The sequence below is a fragment of the Suncus etruscus genome, chromosome 12 (assembly GCF_024139225.1).
Source record: "Suncus etruscus isolate mSunEtr1 chromosome 12, mSunEtr1.pri.cur, whole genome shotgun sequence".
In the NCBI taxonomy this organism is placed as follows: Eukaryota; Metazoa; Chordata; class Mammalia; order Eulipotyphla; family Soricidae; genus Suncus; species Suncus etruscus.
In genome coordinates this window covers 79,379,813-79,399,396 of record NC_064859.1, presented here as the reverse complement: position 1 = coordinate 79,399,396, position 19,584 = coordinate 79,379,813, and the positions used below count along the sequence as shown (strand labels likewise).

The 19,584-nt window shown below is 37.9% G+C and overlaps 1 non-coding gene across 1 annotated transcript; it reads left to right on the top strand.

The window, feature by feature from the left end:
* Window positions 1-18,923: 18,923 nt before the first annotated feature.
* LOC126025093 (U6 spliceosomal RNA) lies at window positions 18,924-19,030 on the top strand. Its single transcript, XR_007501139.1, has one exon. It is a non-coding gene; the product is annotated as a U6 spliceosomal RNA (small nuclear RNA).
* The last annotated feature ends 554 nt before the right edge of the window (window positions 19,031-19,584 follow it).

The window sequence follows — 19,584 nt, the reverse complement described above, 5'->3', positions numbered from 1 at the left end:
AAGTTATAGTTTCTATTTCAACGATTCAAAAAACTTTGTGTAAATGGGATCATACCATAGCCTTTTACTATTGCATTATCTCAGCATAATATTTAAAACTCACCTTTGTTGTACTAAGTGTGTCTGTATTCCTTTGTCATTGCAAATAATAATGTATTTCATAGTTGGATTTTTTATTTACACAAACACTAGCTGATAGAAATGTGTGCAATATTTGTTTCATTTAGTAAATAACATATAACTTTAAATTCTATCATAAATATAAAGCAAGTTGGAGCACTGATTTTATTTCCTTCATGTATGAACCAGTTATGTCAGTTTTTCTGTCTAAATAGTAGTTTATGATTCCTTTATGTCTTATAAAATATGTACTAAATCAATTGAATTATTTTACTTATTATTTTTGACAGAAAATTAAATTTAGTAAAAATAGAAAGCAAGTTTTTCATCTTGTTCCAACTAAACATTGAAGAATCAATAAAATAAATGGAATACTCAGAATATACATGATTTTTTTCTCAAATATGTCAAAGTATCTTACCAAAAATCACTGAATGTGTCACAAAAGCAACTGAAAGTGAATATTCTACACTGTAAGTACTGACAAACTTTAAGAAGTTGGACAGAGAAATATTTACCTCCAACTTGCTAAAGAAAGGACACAATCTCTCAGTTTCCCTTGGTGCTATAAAAATGTACTATTTATCTTATAAATAACAGGTTTGCTTCTCATACTTCTGGAGTTTGGAAGTCACGGTTATAATTGCTCACAGATTCAGTACCTGGCTAAGAACTGAATTCTGGTTCATAGAAACAGAGGAAAGATGTTTACTGCATTAGCTCTCTTTAGGGTTCTATTCCTTTCATAAAAACATATCAATAACTACATACTTGAGAGCAGTTACAAAAACAGGTTCCATGGAAAGGTTAAAGCATCTGGTTAAGCCAGATTCTTTGTGCTGAGCTAAATTTATTTGCAGAGTTTTCTGTTGGTTCAGGGCTATGCAAACTTTTGTGGCTTGAATCAGACAGGCGGTGGAAAATTCATTCAGAGTTCCTTTGATATGTGGGGTGCTCGATCTCCCACATCTCCCCCTGTTTAGTATACAATATAGAAGGGACATACGTGCCTCGGTGGACTGGCCACACTGGGTGAAGAGGTGTGGGGCTTCCAGTCACCGCATCTGCTACCCTTGATTCAGTCGTTTCCAAAGCTTGGCAAGGCACAGATTGAGGTCTATGTGCCAGCTCCTTGATAACTTCAAACTTAAGTGGCGGAGAGTTGGCAGGAGGGGAGATGTCAGGTGTCAGCTGGTCTTCTGAGGTGCATAGTTGTTGGTACAGAACCTTAGAGTCCTTTCTGGTTGCTTCATCCACTTGATTCTTTACGAAGGTGGTGAGTTTGCGAAAAGCCCAAGGACCAAAGGAAACTAGCAACATAAAGCCAATGAAGGGCCCCAAAAAGGCTGGGAGCACTGTTGTTATCCATGGAGTGGTAGAAAACCAATTTTTGTACCAGCTCTCACTCTGCTCTATATCTTTTTGTCTATTTACTAAATTATCCTCTATGTGTTGAATGCTATCTCTAGCTAAGCCGAATTTATTTTAAAAAGCAACATTTTACTCTAAGGATGACACAAATTCCCCCCTCCCTCAAAAAAAATGTTAATTTTGAACCACGGCGGTTATTCTGCACTCTTTGCTAGGAAATCAACAGTAGTGTAAACTTCTTTAAGTTTGTAAACATTTTTAGCCACAGTTATAAGGCATTAGCAGATTCTAGAGTATGAACCAATGAATAAATAATTGTGCTTACACCAATAACACCTAGGCCTTTTAATAAGGCTAGGGTGATGGCAGTGTTTGATTTTTGTGCTGCAGCGGGGAGAGACACAAGATTATATTTAAGAGGTAATAAGGCAATTTTTGATCTAACAGTCAATTTAGGCATTAAAACAACCAAAACACAGTGGTACTAGGACTAAAGAAACAAATGTAAAACAATGGGGGAGATAAACTAGTGAAACAGGCAAAAAAAACGTTAAATTGGGGGCAATCATGAACTGAAAGGAAAAATCAATAACAAGAATTTGATTACAATTTTTTCACATTATTAAAATTTGCGGCAGGGAGGTCTTGGAAGAGTTCTTGCAATGGGGATACTTTTGGAGCTAGGCCCAGTTTCAAGGAACAGTCCACGTTAGGGAGAGTTTATGTAGTTATTGATATGTTTTTGTAAAGTTTAAATTATGATCCTTATTGCTGGCACAAAAGATAGATCTAAATGGAAAATAGGCTAAACAAATAATTGTATTTGTGTAAATATAATTTAGCTATTTGTTTAAGAATTTGCTTCCCCTCCCCCCATCATGCCAGGTTCCTCTTTATCCTTCCCGCCATCAAAATGTGTTTATGCTCCCATTGGTTAAAATTGTTGTACTTGTACAAATCTGATTGGTTTATGTTTCAATCCTATGTTACTAAAATAGGCCCTGGATTGAGCTATTATGAAAGGGGCCCTTGGGCTACTGTGAAGGTTAGAAGCGCTCAGGCCATGGGGGTACTGTTGGAAAGTTGTGTGCAGAAATAATGTTAACCGTATATTAACTTCTGATCTTCAATAAAAATAAACTATTATAAAAATAAAGGAAAAGAAAAAAAAATATATGTACATACACATATATGTGTATATATATGTGTGTGTATATATACTTATACAGAGAGAAAAGAAAATATCTCACTCAGATGCAGCAGGGCAGGAGGAAATTAGGGAAAGTGGTGGCAGAAAACATACACTGGTGAATGGTGTTGTGCATTGTATAACTGAAATTCAATCATGCATACTTTGCAACTGTAAAAAAATACTCCTGACTGTATTGTGAACAACCTGTATTATGGTCTTTAAATAAAGCAATTTAAAATGTCAAAAAAAACCCAACAAAACAAAACAAAAAAAAACATTGTTTCTGTCACAAAATCACAAGAAAAATGCCATCACCTAATGCCCAGCTAGAGGGTAGAATATCAATATGAGAGTTTGGGGGAATACTTTCTGCATGTAATATTTGACGTTTGTGCTCCAACCCAATTCATGTAAATGCACCCCAAATTCTTGAAACACCATTCCAGCATCAATTCTAGTGTTTTACAACCAAAGACAAAAAAGACCCTGTGTAAATATTATTTCAATCTGAAATGGGAGTGATACAGAATATGACTCATCTTAAGATAAATTGCTTTACATTTATGCATCTGTAAAACCAAAACAAGAATTGTGTTAGCAAAACAAAGTAGAGTTAGTAAGGATTGTATAGACATTTTTATCCCCAAAGTGAGAAATAGGAAAAATGAGTTGTGATTTGGGTCTCAAATATCTTGATTTTAAGGCAAATTCCAAAAGGGTTTTCTTTTTTTTTGGTTGCAGTTTATGGTTATTAGAGCTTACTCCTAGCTAATTCAATGAGATCTTAAAGCTCTTTGCTCTTATAATCTGCTTCTAGTTCCAGAGGTTTTTAAACCTATGAGAGCTTCTCCTCTGCAGCTTTGTAAGGAAGTCTTTAGTTTCCAAGACTTTAGTATTGAAAAACTTTAGTCTTTGTTTCCAAGACTTCATATACTGCCATACAGAAGCACAACATACACATATACCTGAATATTACAGTGCTCTGTATGAAGAATGAAAAAATAGCAAATACAGACATATTTACTATGTTTCCTGTGTTTCTTTTTGGTTTCATCCTTTATTTTGTGATTCCTTATTTAATTAGAATCTCTACATTAAAAATTGGCACTTTTCTATCTATTCTTTCAGAACTTATGTGTTGCTAATTCCAGATTATATAAGAATATAATGAGTATCAAGAATATCTACTTGGGGCCCGGGCTGTGGCGCTAGAGGTAAGGTGCCTGCTTTGCCTGCGCTAGCCTAGGACGGACTGCGGTTCGATCCCCCAGCGTCCCATATGGTCCCCCAAGCCAGGAGCGACTTCTGAGCACAGAGCCAGGAGTAACCCCTGAGCATCACCGGGTGTGGCCCAAACACCAAAAAAAAAAAAAAAAAAAAAAGAATATCTACTGGTGAAACTATCAGACATGCCTAAGTATTTGGTGCACTTCTTAGGGAAGCAGGTGCCATATATTTTCATAAGATTTTACATGATCAGATTTAATATAAGCTTAGAGTTAGTAAGATAGTAGTGGTCAACTTTTTAGAAATATGGAAAGAATATGCCTTATCATACAAATAAATCAGGAATACTGGTTATAATTAATTTTATAGCACAACTAAAGCAGTTCAAACTTACAAGAAGTGAACCTATTGCTAAATTTTAATGTTTTACAAATGACCCAAAAGGCTCTTCTCTCTTTTCTAAGGACTTTTATTATGCTCCCTTATTTTTTTTTAAATTAAGATCAGGCCTTTCTACCCAGGCATGTCAAACTCTTACTAAAAACCACAATATTTTCACTTGCATACCCTTAACTCATTTTTGCTTCTATCATGTTTTGTAGACTACTTGATTGCATTTCATAAGATACTATTTAAATAAAGTTTAACAGATTGCATTCACCAAAGAAATTTAATCACCAAAATAGAAGATTATATCCATAAAATTTCACCTCATCATCTCAAAACTGGTTGAATAAAACCATACAAAACAACTGTTTAGGGAAAAATGTATCCCTAACTACAGATGTAATGAGAAGAGTTAATAAGTGTTCTAAAATGTTTCCTAACAGCTCTTAATGTAAAATTCGGAATAAATATTTTGTTTTATTGATCTAAAGAGACCATAAATATAAATTTCTTCTCTAAATAATTTTAAAACCGCAAAGAAAAATCTTTGTGCTGATTTGCTGCAATATTATATTTCTATTCAAAAATATCCAAATATGAATATGATTTTCTTTCTCCAATTCCAAGTGAGGCTTTCTATTGTCCCCAAAATGCATCAAATTGAAAGAAAGTAAAAAGCTTTGTAATTGATAGAGCGCAGTAGAGTGTAGCCATTATCAGACTCCAATACAGAATCTTTTTCAAGTGGATAAGCTACTGTATTACCCTACTAAAGTAAACGTTGAGAGTATTATTGTAGATACAGGATATAAAAATATGAAGTATAAAAGTATTCCACAGTTTTCTAGTAAGATATCTTGAAGAAAATTTGATTTTGAACTATTTTACAGATATTTCAAAGATAATCTCTTTCTTATATAAAATCACACCAGTTTCAAAATAAATATTTGTCTAAAGAGAAAATAAAAACAAGTCTAAACTGTGGAAACATTTAGCACTTCATTGCATTCCTGAAGTCCATTATGAAATGAAAGTGAGTGGTTATTTATTCTCTAGTCATAGACTAAAAGATTCACAAAGATTATTTAAACTCTGTGCACAACAGATGAGTATGAAAGTTCGTTTTATAAGTCCCAAATTACATTAGACTGTTAAAAGTAATTGAGAGAGAAGAATTTGGGGAGGTTGGGATTTGGTCACACCCGGTAGCACTCAGGAGTTACTCCTGGCAGGCATGAGGGACCAATGGGATGCAGGGATTCGAACCACTATCTGTCCTGGATCAGCTGCATGCAGGGCAAATGCCCTAGCATTTGTCACTGGCCCCATATGAAAAAACAACTTATAGTGCATATATGTCCATTGAGGAGCTTGTTATATAGAAATTTCAAATATGTTTGGATTCAAAATACCCAGAGTATGTGGTCAGCAAATTCAGAAAATTGTTCAGAATTTAAATTACAGGAGATAGTTACTTCAGTTCCCTGACAGAAGACAAGATCACAGAATCCTATAACATTGTTTTATTTACTTTCGGACTTTGACCTTTTAGACAAACAAACTCAATTGAAAAGATGTTATTGGCTTAATCTTTAAGACATGTTCTCCCTTGAACAACTAGTTACCTTTTTTGAATATGTCTTTTTGCTTGCACGATTGTCCTCCCTACCTCTTTCCACCCACCCTTCCCTTCCTTCTTCTCTCTCTCCCCTGTTCTTGCCCCCTCAGTCGCTCTCTTCTTTCCTTCCTCAATTGATTCCTGGAAGGAGAAAGTCATGGACAGACCTAGGGAGGAAAAGACACGCTTTCTTTCTTGGGAGTCTCTCTCCTTCAAGCCTGGCATTGGAGTTCCAAATCCCCAGCATGGCACTGGACACCATGGCGGCTGGAGAACATCTCTCGTGCCTATCCAGGCACCTGACAAACAGGCGCGGGCTCAGGCCCCTTGGTGTTGTCATCATCCCACTGGCATGGGGGTGGGTTCAGCACTCGCATCGGGTTCTGTATTTCTCACTGGCCAATGAGGTGGGAGAACCTGAACTCCGCCCACTAGCTCACTTATAAGTTGCGTGTTTCTGTTACCTTGGTAACATCTTTTCATTTATTATGGAGGATCCTGCTGAACACCCACTACCCACTATATGGACTAGATGGACGCCTTAATCCCCTCCCAATCCCCTTCCCATGAGCAGCTTCTGGAAGAGAGGCAGAGACGGAAACTGGCAAGAGCCAAAATAATAGTAAGAACTAAAATGCTGGGGTGGGATCTGGACGAGCGAAAGGCTAGGCTCTCACGCCAACAACCCAGGGTCAGTGTGTGTGGTCAGTGCCCCCAAATTGAGACCCTTGCGTCTTCTGCCTGAGTCTTCCACCAGTCCGTCCACAACTGCCTCTGTCCTTACCGGTGCATTCTGGGAAATTTGGCTAGTGACTCTCCAAGGATTTCCTCTGCTGGAACGTACACTCCTTCCTTCACCTAACCCAGACCTCATTGGACTCAGGCTCCAAAACCCTGCATACATTTAAGAAATTCTCATTTCTAAACACAGAGAGGGAGAAATCAGGACTTTCCCCTCTAGACTAGAGCTGTCCTTGGATCAATTTCTCAAGTTCACAAGGTTCTAGGGATTCCTCTTCTCTTTTTGTCATGTGTTTCTATGTCCAGTTGTGATGCTAGGGAAGTAAACTACTTTACCTATTGCTATGGCCCATCTATGGACATCATTGTGCCCAAAGTATTACTACTTCCCCTGACAGCGATTTTCTTTGGTGCACATTGAATTGAAGTCAGATGTCTCAGTAGGTGAGACTTTGGGACACTAGGGTGTGTGAACAATTTGAGGCAGGTCCTCCTGAAAACCTCCTGAACACACTATCACTCCATCCACTGTATAAAAGTTTAGTTCCATTTATTCCTATCTTTTTTATTCTTTAGGACTTTGGGCATTGTCACTCAATTTATGTCCACACATTCTCATTTGATCTCCAACAACCCACAAGTACATTTCTCTACTACATGCACCCTGGATTGGCCCCAGGCTTTGGAGTTATACAAAGAAAGATAAATAACATACATGCATTCCAAGCCCCATACAAGTTTGAGCACAATGTAGTGAACAGTCATTAAGGATCCTGTGCTCTTTCCTGTCAGTGTCCTTTGCTAGGGACAAATACTAAAAAATTTTGTCAATAGGATGTTCAAAAAGGAGACCTGAAACATCATAGGGCGTTGCTTTTCTGCAGCTGAGGAAGTTTTGTGGCCTTTTCTATTGCTACCTTGAGTAAGGAATTTTGGGGTGGGCTTTGGTATTTTACTTTCCTCTCCATATTCCATGAGGAAAGAGACCAAAGAGAGAGCAAAGAGACCACATTGTATGATAGAATGAGACCTCCAGGGGGAATCTATTGCGATGCTAACTGTACCACCTGTGTCTTCCAGGGTGAAATCCAGGAAGCAATGGCAGATGTCAAGCAAAAGGTAACTCCTACTCCAGCATGGTGGGACAAGGGAGGTATCAGTGATGGGATGGCAGTACATGCTCCTAGGGCCAGTCCCAGAGAGAGAACTAAGGCATTATGTGGAACCATTAGGAAATTTAAAGTGGAGAGGCCAGGATATCTATAACATAAAGACTTGGAGGTAATGGTCAAGGATAAAATAGCAGGAGAGATACTGGAAAGAGATGGGTAAGGGATGGTATCAGACATGAGCCAATGTGAACTTGACCACACATCGTTCACAGAGCAACACTGAGACAGAGGAGCCTTAAATCAATGTGGAGGTTCCAAGGAGGTACACAATGAAGCATGGAGCCTGAGGCCTTGTGATAGACCAAAGCCCCATCTCTCAGGTCTTGAGAGCAAGTTCATCAGGACTTGCACAAGGAACTAGCTGAGTGTCCCATGTCCTGTCTGCCTTGAACTTATGAGAGGCCTGGCCTGTCCCGACTTAGGGTCATGCTATCACTACTGCTCGTCCTCACTTCCCTCATTATGCCCTCACTTCCCTCATTATGCCCACAGGTGAAAGAACTGGACCAGCAGGCAATGGCTGGGAACAAGCAGCAGTGGACCAGTCTCCTGAAACTGCAGCTTGGCCTGGGTGAGATTCAGGACCATCTGCCTAGCTCTCCAAGCATCAGGAATGAAATGCAGGTGCTACAGCAGAGCCAGCTCTTAGAGGAGCTGCAGCTCCAGCACAGCAGAGACCAGGAAATCATCCAGCAGTTGCAAATGGAACTCAGGAAAACTCAAGTGAGAGAGGGGCCTTGGGCTGGTGGGCATGAAGGCCTTGCGAGCTTTGTCCCTTGAGCATTCAAAACCTTTTTCCCTCATCATTAGGATCTCCTTAAAATATCTCAGGAGAGAAACCTGGAGCTCCAATCCCAGCTGAATGAAAGAAATAGTGAGTTTGAGATACCCATGGAGTGTTGGGCACACATTGGGATGGAGGAGCTAAGGTTGTGCAGGGACCAGACCCTCATTCTGCTCTGACATCTTGGTTTTCTGACACCTTCACAGGAAATAGAGAGCAAAAGGAGGCTGAGGAGTTGTCCACTGTGGTGGTTCAACTTGGCAATTATGAGACCATAGAGCTGACTAAGAAAACAGCAAAACGCTCGAGCCTGCCAGAGGAGCTGGATGGCACAGAGGACAAGGTAGGCTTGACATCCTACTCTGAGTTAACTGTGTCAAACGCTCTCAATTCCTCTTCCCCTCCCTCCATTTTCTCTAAATTGCTATTTTCTCTTGCAAACATGGGCCCACACAACCCCCTTCTCCTCAAAATCTCCTGGAAACTCTTGGAGTACCAAAGTGATTCTCCTCCTAAGGACCTCACAGGCAAATTCCTTCATGGCTCTTTCCCAAGACTCCAATCCCAGGTGTTGGGGGAGATGGCACAGACCAATCTGCCCATTGAACAAGCAATAAACCAGTCCATCCTGGCAAGACCCCTTGATGGCACAGAGGCCTATCTAGGGTTCAAATGCCACACTGAGCTCTTGGAGAACTTGCTCTGAACTCAGCATTTTCCTTCCTCCATTTGGACTCAAACAATACTTTCTTTGAACACATGTGCCCACAATAACTACCTTCTCAAAATCCCATGGACACTCTTTAAGGCTGGAAGGGATTACCCTTCCTGAGGACTCTTCACAAGCAAATTCCATCCTGAATTTCCCCAGATGCAGTTCCCAGATTCTGTGATTATAGAGATGCCAGAAGAGGTCGAAGGAGAGTGCACCAACTCAAAGGTACTGAAAACTCCATTCTCACAGCTCTGCATGGAGCAAGAGCCTTCACCCCAAGAGTCTGAAAATCAGAATATACCCAATTAAGTTCATCTGGTACACAAATAAAATGCAGTCCAGGGTTGGGGATCTTTGTATTTTCCAGTATCTTCATATTTACAAACCCCTTGTAAACAATAAACCAAATATCATCGATATGGAATGCCCACCCTTCTTTGTTTTTGGTCTAGAACAAGTTGACCACACACCTCGTTTTTAGCTACCCTGCATCTCCAACATAGAATGTAGCAAGTTCTCACTCAGATTTATTGCCCAGTATGGAGGGAGGCAGGAGGAGACGTAATTCTTTATATTTGCCTGATTCTTCCCAGTTCTTTTTTTTTTTTTTTTGGTTTTTGGGCCACACCCGGCGGTGCTCAGGGGTTACTCCTGGCTGTCTGCTCAGAAATAGCTCCTGGCAGGCACGGGGGACCATATGGGACACCGGGATTCGAACCAACCATCTTTGGTCCTGGATCGGCTGCTTGCAAGGCAAACGCCGCTGTGCTATATCTCCGGCCCTTCCCAGTTCTTTAATATATTGAAATTTACCATCCGAAAGCTGATGTTATTTCTAGCAGCATTTGAACTTCTTAGATGATTTGGCTTTAGAAATCTTATACTATGTGGATGTGGCAGAGACCAATGGGCAAAAGAAAGTGCAGCCAAATAGTCGAGCCTTGCATGATATGTCCTTGGTACAGAGGACAAGGCAGACTTGACATTAAATGCTTGAGTTCCTGTGTCTAATGCTTTACAGTCTTGATTCACCGCCCTCTTTATTCTCTCAATCGCTACTTCCTCTTGAACACAATGGGCCCACATACACCACATTCTCATCAAAATCTCATGTAAACCTTTAGTGGCTAGAAGGGATTACCCTTCTAAGAACACTCCACATTCTGCCTTTTTCCCCAGCTGGAAATTACTGCATCCCGGATGATCCCACTGCGCCATCCAACAGAACAAGAAGTCATCCTGGCAGGATCCATGGAAGGCACCGAGACGAAGGAAGGCTGATGTCCTCCTCTGAGTTTCTTGATCAAACACTCGCAACTCATCATTTTCCTCTCTCCATTTTGTCTCTAACACTACTTCCTTTGAACACCTGGGACCACATTCATCACATTCTCCTCGAAATACCATGGATAGTCTTTGATAGTTGGACGGGATCCCCCTTCTTGAGGACCCTCCACAAGCAAATTCCATCCTGTTCTTTCTCCAGAAGCAATTCCCAGACTGGGTGATCATCGACATGCCGGAAGAGCTTGAGGAAGATTCCAGCGGAGCCGAGGAACTGAAAACCACGTTCCCAGAGTTCTGTGGGGATCAAGAGCCTTCAGCCCACCAGCCTAAAACCCAGACTATCCCCAATCCAATTGATCTGGTCCCCAAGCCAAAAGCACGCCAGGGATGGGGCTCTTATTTTCGTCAATATATTCCTCTTCGTAAGTCCCATAAAAACATACCAAATATTATCCTTATGTAATGACAACCGTACCTTCTTATGTGCCATGTACCCTGGTTGACCACAAGCCCCAGTATAGCTCCCCTGCACGTAACATCTAGATGTTTGCAAGTTCTGCTAAGATTGATTGCTGAGCAAGCAGTTGAGACAGCAGGAGGAGACTTCATTCGTTAGAGTATTTGTCTTATTCTTCACACTTTACCTAAAGCTGATGTCATTTCTATCAACGGTTGAATCTTACAAGATGGTTTAGGACATCAAATTTCATTGCCTTGATTTTTCTTTTTGCTCCATTGGCGGCATCTGATAAGCTCTTTGGGTCACACATAGTTCAATACTTTACTTTCAGTTCTTATGTACTTGGAATGACTAATAATAAAATATGTCCAAGAGTACAGACACTACAAGAAAACCCTCTGTGAAAAATAAACACACCAAAACTTGCTAACTGTTAACCTAGAGAGAGTGTCAAAGAATGAAGCAATAGAACTTTAGACAGGTAGAAAGTTCTTGAGATTTTAGGGCTTCATATAAATGATAGTTTCTATTGTTGGTGAAGACTAATCTATAACCTCAGTTTTGTTAATCTATAAATTAACATTCTTGAAATTTTAAAATAAACTTGGGCTAGGAAGATAGCTCAAAATTATGAAATTTATGCTTTTGTTTTTGGCCCCCAATAGAATCTCTTGCATTCAGTGGCCATCCAAGCACTGTCTTAGAGGCCCCCAAAACGGGTGCATTCCCCAGCTGGTATTTGAAGTTCAGATCAATGTTTTTAAATGGCATCCACAGGGGGAACACTGGGACTAGGGCACTTATTTTGCATATCTATCAATCTTGTTTGATCCCTCAAATCTCCTTTTCCCCTGATTACTTCCTGGAGTTTTCCCCAATTATAATGAAAGGAGGAGCTCCCACCTCCCACTTATAGGGTGCAATTAGAAGTATTATATTTGAAGAGACATTTTACCAAACAAGATAAATTAAATAAAAAATAAATGCTTAATACTATATTCACAACTGGTGTACAGGAATTGATCCATAATCAGATATCCACAATAAGTGGTACTCATTTAATTAAAAGAACAGAGCATGGTGAGAATGGCGGACCTGAAGTCTTCAGAGGACATAGGAACAAATCACAGTAGTTAAAGTTGTGAAGTAGACATTGTGTTATTGTTAGTTACCCAAATGCTCAACCCCTTTTTATATATTCAAGAGAATCGGGCACATATATTCATAGATTGCATTCAGATAGACACAACTTTGTCCCTAATAGACAAAAACCTAGTGACTTATAGACTTGTAAAGGATAAAGAAAATGTGCTTTATCCCTATGATGATTTATTAGACTTTGCCAAAACCTGGTACATACTTGGACTAAACCAAGCAAAATCCAGTTAACTGAAAGAAACAAATATTCTGATAGAATATGCTAGCATCTCTCTGAGGTCTCATGAAAACACACTATAAGCACAAAGAATTGTTAGGTGCATAGAACTGAGGAGGAATTGGTAGGTGATTGATAATATCACCTACCAGTGATCTTTTTAGGAGAACTGAAATAGTATAATCTCGAATTTTTTGTTGTTCACATATTTCATCACATTTCTAGAACGTGGTGATTTATACTTATATGAGTGATATTATCTATAAACTCTACTTTATTGCAAGTATTTGAAGTACCTGTATGCATAGTAGTAGAACCTCATATTTTATTTTGTGGTGGTATATAATGGAGTATTCAGAATCATGGAGGAACAATTTCATGTCTGTTCTCTTTCCTGTCATCGTTTTTCTTTCCACTGTTGAACCACAAGTTGTAGTGCCCCTAGATGCTCATATTAGAGCCCAGAGAACTATTTGGGGTGGAGTCATTAAACCTGTGTTACAGGTTTGCATTACAAAGAGTCATATTTGTTTGGAAACCATTGTAATCCACACTGAGATGACAATCTTAATGACAGAAACAGGTCTTTTTTTTTTTCATTTATATTGCACATGTTTGGCTGGTATACAATATTAACGAATCTAGTGTAATTCACACATCCATTAATAACAATATCCTTGCATTGGCATATTTGAAAACAATTAAAGGCTGTTATATGGTTTAAAAGTAGGTATAAAATGACAGGATATGTAAAAACTCAATAGCAAATGAGTTCATCATGTCTCTGGGATGGAAAATGGAATTAGTGGCAACTGGTATAAAAGAAACAGTTACCACCTGAAATATTTGGCAGGGAATTTTTTGAACCTAGGTGAGCCAGTTTAGGAGGCAGAGATTCCCCAGGAGGTTTAGAGGAATGACCATTTGAGGGTAAAATGTTAGAAGATTATGGTACAGCTCCTATGTATATATACAAAATGCTCCTAATGATTTGCCACATTCACCATAACCACTTGCTAGTTCCCTGATCTGATTTTATCTATTTTATTTTATTTGTTGTTTGGGGGGCCATTTAATTGCACTTATAGCTTCCTTCTGGCTCTTCTCAGGAATTACTCTGGAAGTGCTCGGACAATCATATGTGGTGCCATGGCAAGGTAATTAACTTAACATGCTGTAGTAACTTTCTGAACCTTTGTTTTAAAATAAAACACAATTTGTTTACCATTCTGTATCCCATCAGGAACAAAATTGCATCCACTCATTTCTTTTTTCTGACTTCATTGTGGCATATAGAGAATATATGTAGTCATGAAGCATGGGGTTAGATACAAAACTATCCAATTTAAATATATAAAGTACATGTTTAGATACCACCAAGAGGGTGGTATCTAAAAATGAAAACCCCAAATCTTCAGTAATGTTTTATTCCCATAAAACTGAACATTTCATTTTATTTCATTATATTTTTGGTAAAATATCTTATTTAAGCACCACAATTACAAGCATAATTTAGTTGGTTTTCATCATAAATAGAACAACCCCCCTTCACCAGTGCATGTTGCTCTGATAAACATTTCATTTCATTTTATTTTAAAAATTTTTTTTGGTTTTTGGGTCACACCCGGCAGCGCTCGGGTTACTCCTGGCTCTATGCTCAGAAATCGCTCCTGGCAGGCTCAAGGGACCATATGGGATGCCGGGATTTGAACCACTGACCTTCTGCATGCAAGGCAAATGTCTTACCTCCATGCAATCTCTCTGACCCCAAACATTTTATTTTAAAGAGCTCTCATGTTCCAAGAATTTGAGAATGTCTCCAGAGAGTAATAAGGATGCTTCTTGTGTTTTGGGAGTGTGCACAGGCCCCAATAGGCAGAACCACCACCCCTTACTTGCAGAAGAGGTCATTATCACTTGTTTTAACCTCTGTGGTTACCCTCTGTTTCTCTGTTAATAGGACTTTTATGTTTAGAAGGATTGTTAGGAACAATCTCAGATGTAGATCATCATTCCATTCCATATGATCTATATGAAAGTCTGATCCAATAGTACATTCCATCTCAGGATCCAATGATGAGTCAAAAGAGGAGCACTGAACCCAATTTGGTGCAGTGAAACTCAATCCCAGAATTTCTAATGAAATCATTGGAAATGGGTGGGAGTGCAATTTGGAAATTTCTGGGGTGATGTCATTCAAGAGATCAGAAAGAGACCAACGCAACCCAACCCAAAATAACATTAAAAATCAACCTAGTCCTAGTTTCTAGAGTCCAAACACACACACACACACACAGACACTTTCTGTATTATCTATCATTATCTATCTATGTATCTACCTATCTATCAATCTATCATCTATCAATCATCTGTCTATCACCTATCTACCTATCTATGCATCTATTATTTATCTATTTAACTATTTATCTAACATCTATTGTCCTATCTTCATCTACCTGTATAACTATATATCTATCAATCTCTCTCTCATACTTATAGTATTCTCTCACCTATAAGTGTAGTAGACTATCTCTCCATAGTAGAGTAGACTACAATAGGTTTGTGTCGGTACAAACGCCTTTCTCCAGTAAAGAAAATGCATATTAAACACTTAGCACAATTTTTGACATTTCTAAAAATTTTCTTAGCTTTTGCTGACACTCTTTTCATCACAATTAAGAAGAACCATTTCTTTTTGCCAAAGTTTTCTTTGTTTTGTAGTCGCACCCTGCTGTCTCAGGTGTTACTCCTGGTTCTGTATTCAGGAATCACACCTGATGAGTTTAGAGAACTATACTGGATGCCAAGAAATAAACTTCAGTCAGCCACTTGAAAAACAAGTACTCTACCCACTATACTATTGATCCAGCCCATTGGTTTTTTTTTTAAATAAATTCATGTAACAAAGTTATGTTTCTATATACAATTATAGTTATTCATGATTGAGCTCCCATCATACATTGGTACAACACCCTTCACCAGTGCACATTTAATGCTACCAATGTCCCCACTTACCCTCTCACTCTCTCTCCTGCCCTGCCTCAGCCCTTTCCCTGCCTGCTTCAGTGTCAGGCTTTTTCCTCTCCTTTTCTCTTTCTCTCTCTCCTTCTCTCTCACTCCCTCTCTCTTTGTCTTTCTCCCTTTTTCCTTTGAAATGATGTGGTTTCTTTGACCAAATTTTTATGGTTGAATATTTGTGGATTAAAGAATTTTTTCTATCAATCAGTCTTTTAAAATAAGAAGTGATGTTAAAAAAAGAATAGAGATAATAGAAATAATACAATATCTTGTTTCTCCTCAAATCTTGCTCTAAGTGCTGTAAAATTATTTAAAATTGTAAATGAACTGTAGAGAACTCAGGAGATGGTCTAGTAGCTAAAGGCCTTACTAGCCTTAGGCCCTGAGTCCAAACCAAATACTTCCCACATTCACTTAGCATAGACACTGCAGCTCTACTGTCAAGGAATATGGTACCAAAATGGAGTATCTGGTTTCTGGAACACTTCAATTCACTGTGTTTAGGAACTACAAATGAAGGAGAATCGTGTGGTGAGCTGTGTACAATTACCGAAACCAAAACAGTGTGAGCCCTGGTGACTACTGCAGAGAAATATGAATTACAGCCAAGGTTATATGACACCAATGTTGTCAGATCAACAAAGGGAAGGAAATACATTTAACTATTAAAATAAGGTATGAGGATTTTGCTTAACATCCAATGATGCTGATGCTCAGGGGTTATTCCTGGCTCTTCACTGAAGAATTAATGCAAACAGTGCTCAGGAGAATATACGTATGTTGGGAACAAGCCCTGGTTGGCTTAATGTAATGCAGACACCAATAATTATATTATTTCTCTGCCCCTAAAATAAAGATTCCTTTGTCACTATACAAGCCTCTTGAAACCACGTGGGCATATCATGTATTTATTGGATTCTCACACAGCACTATCAATCTCCTTTCTTCCTTCCTTCTTTCCTTCCTTTCTTCCTCCTTTTCTTTCTTCCTTCCTTCCTCCTTTTCTTCCTTCCTTCCTCCTTTTCTTTCTTCCTTCCTTCCTCCCTCCCTTTCTTCCTTCCCCCTTTCTTCCTTTCTCCCTCCCATGCTGCCTCCATTCCTTCCTTGTTTTCTTCCTTCTTCCTTTCTTCCTTTTTCTTTCCTCCTTTCCTCCCTCCCTTGTTTCCTCCCTCTTTATTCCTTCACCAATTTTTCCTTCTTTCCCTCTTACCTTCTTCCTTCCTTCTTTCCTCCCTTCCTTCCCTCCCTCCCTCAATTCCTTTTTCTTCCTTCTTTCCTTTATTCCTTCCTACCTTCTTTCCTTCCTTCCTCTCTCCCTTCCTCCTTCCCTTTCTTCTTTCTTTTCTTCCTCCTTTCCACTCTCCCTTTTCCCTCGCTCTCTTCATTTCTTCACCAATTTTTCTTTCTTTTTCTCTTCCCTTGTTCCTTTTTCCCTCCCTCCCTTCCATCCTTCCTTTTCCATTCTTTCTTTCCTTCCTCTTCTTTTCCTTTCTTCTTTTTTCTTTCCTCTACCAACCCTTCTTTCTTTTATTATATTCATAATTGACAGACAATCATAGAGAAATGATCATTACAATCAGTTTATTTTAAGCTCCAAATCAGCTTTCAAAAGTTACCAGAGTATTTTAATTTATATTTCACATAGAATCAGGATATAATTTGTTCAGAGAAATCCTCAAAAGGAGCAACTCATAAATTTAATTTTATGATAATTTTATTTGATATGAGCACTTACATTTAACACTAGAAAATGCACCATCACACACCACTCTTAAGACATTGACATTGAAAATCTTTTAAATTATATCCATTAATTCCAGGTTCCTGAACTTAGCATACAAGGAATAAAATACAAAATTAAAAAAGATGTTTTAATAAATTATTAATTTACTAAAAGAAATAAGAAGGAAATGAAAAATTAGCTAGTAATAAGAACCAATTTTATATTAGATTCTACTTAAAATATTTGTTAGTTTCATTTTCTCATAATTTTATTTTGTTATTATTTATTAAAACTGGATAAGTATCAAATTAATTTAGAAAATACATCATAAAAATAAATGAGATTAGAAAATTTAATAACATGAAATATTTAGCACTTTATTAAAGTACTTTTTATTTATAAATTAATTAAATAATAAAAAGACATCTAAAGATTTATGCAATACAAATGTTGCATTCTTTGTTTTTTATAAGTCCTTTTTAATCATTATATTAATATATTAATAAGTTGTGGCTGGAGTGGTGGACCAGAGCGATAAGACGTATACCTTATCTGCCAGCGCTAGCCTATGACGGACAGTGGTTAGATCACCAGGCCTCCCACATGGTCTTCCATGCCAGGAGCAATTTCTAAGCATATAACCAGGAGTAAACCCAGAGGTCACCGAGTGTCACCCCCCAAACACAAAAAAAGCCAATTAAAAGAGTGAGATTTATTTATTTTTCTTTTTTTGCATTTTGTGCAAAATCCTGTAGTGTCAGGTATTCATCTGGCTCTGTACTATAGGAACACTCTTGAAAACTTTGGCAAAGCACGTCTGGTGCCAGGTATCTAACACAGGACAGTACTAGGGAAAGCAAGCACCAAACCCACTATGCTATCTCTCTAGCACTCTAAATAGTGATGTTTTATTTCTTAGAATTTATATATATTTTTTGCTTTTTTTGGGAGGGGCACATCCAGTGATGCTCAATAGTTACTCCTGACTACAAGCTCAGAAATCGCTCCTGGCATGGGGAACCATATGGGATGCCAGGGGATCAAACGTTGGCATGTCTGAGGTTAGCGCACGCAAGGCAGATGCCTTACAGCTTGCACCACCTCTCAGGCCCCAGAAATTGAATTCTTAATGCCAGGGAAAGGAGTATCTGACTTGTACAAAATTGCTAAGAAATAATAAAAGAGTAATTTTTGTGTTCTTGTCCTATTTTTAATAGGAATATTAAAATAATGCATTACCTTACAATATGCTTTTAATAACGAATGAGTCAATTATAGTGTCTGACTGTGCACAATAAATGTCAAAAATACTTGTACCTTCTAAATTTCCTGCTAAATTTGTGCTTCCATACTTTAGTACATGATTTCTGAAACATTCTATTTTTTACTGTAAACAATTCCACATTCAAATGAGATAGGAGGAAATAAAATAGGAAGCTTTTATAATGATTAGATGCACTAATTTTAAATGGAAGTATTACTTTTATCATACTATTTTATTTTATAGTATTAATTTATAAGTATTATTATTATCCTAAAATCATCATCTAATCTGGTTTAATTTTCTACAAAGTACCTAATTATTAAACTGTATTAAGGTGAATTATAAGAATCTCCAGACTAGTGGAAATTTTGGAGGTAATGTAGCAAAAAATACTGGAAAGGGAGTAAGAAGAGCATTAATACATGAAAATTATTTCTTAAATTTTATCCTATATAAAAAATTATATCTTGTGCTCGCTTCAGCAGCACATATACTAAAATTGGAAAGATACAGAGAAGATTAGCATGGCCCCTATGCAAGGATGATACACAAATTCGTGAAGCATTCCACATTTTTTAAAGGAAAGAAAAGTTATATCTTAACATTATATTCAAATGAAGCCCAAACTAAAATTGAAATGTCTTTAAATATAAGTTTTTATTTGTTTGGTTGGTTGGTTTTGATTTTTTTTGTTTTGTTTTGTTTTGGGTCACATCGGGCAACAATCAGGGGTTACTCCTGGCTCTATGCTCAGAAATCACTCCTGGTAGGCTCGGGGGATCATATGGGATGCCGGGATTTGAACCACCATCCTTCTACTTGCAAGGCAAACGCCTCACCTCCATGCTATCTCTCTGGCCCCTAAATATAAGTTTTGGTAAAAAATAGCCTGCCTTTGTATAGCTAAAACTTGCATAAGTATAAAAATTTAATATTGAAAGATATAACATACTTCTGAAAATCATATTTATTGATTGATTTGTATCCATTTCATCGTATCTAAAATAAATTTTAATTAAATTTAATATAATATGCAGATGTTGCTTTTACGGAGGAATCTCAATCCCCCACTGATGAGCTACAAATTTAACAAATGAAATGATGAGATTAATTTTTCAATTTGAAGATGT